Source organism: Anopheles moucheti (genome assembly GCF_943734755.1).
Source record: "Anopheles moucheti chromosome X unlocalized genomic scaffold, idAnoMoucSN_F20_07 X_unloc_10, whole genome shotgun sequence".
NCBI lineage: Eukaryota > Metazoa > Arthropoda > Insecta > Diptera > Culicidae > Anopheles > Anopheles moucheti.
The window spans coordinates 221,960-222,500 of record NW_026453516.1 but is presented as its reverse complement, the minus strand read 5'-3'; positions in this window follow the sequence as shown (position 1 = coordinate 222,500).

The following is a 541-nucleotide window of genomic DNA, read 5'->3' as shown; positions in this document are numbered from 1 at the left end:
TGGACAAGGATGACCATTGGTCTTCCTTCCCATTGATCGACGCGCGATGTGGGCGGCATCGGCGCGATCTTGCACAACTTTCGTTCTCTTGATTAGGTTCTCTCTCGCTCGAGGCCAGTGTTTAAATATGTTCTAGTGGGTCTTTACCTTCGCCCATGTGTCACACACTTTACGCGTTCGATGGCTGCCATTGGGAGTGTGCGCACAGGTACGAAGGCCACTGGCCTACGGTCGCGCACGCTCAATATCGTAGTATAGACACACCTCTCTCGCGGGTCTAATTGGCGTGCGCGGCCCCCAAAAGGTAACATAGCAGTTTGTTCTGCTGATACCGTGTTTCTCTATCTCTCTAACCAACTCACACAACAACATATATGTATTGATCGGTAATGATCCTTCCGCAGGTTCACCTACGGAAACCTTGTTACGACTTTTACTTCCTCTAAATCATCAAGTTCGGTCAACTTCGGCCATGCCAGCTGCAGCTCACGAAGGAACCGCGGAAGGTGTGCCTCCAGAGACCTCACTAAATAATCCATCG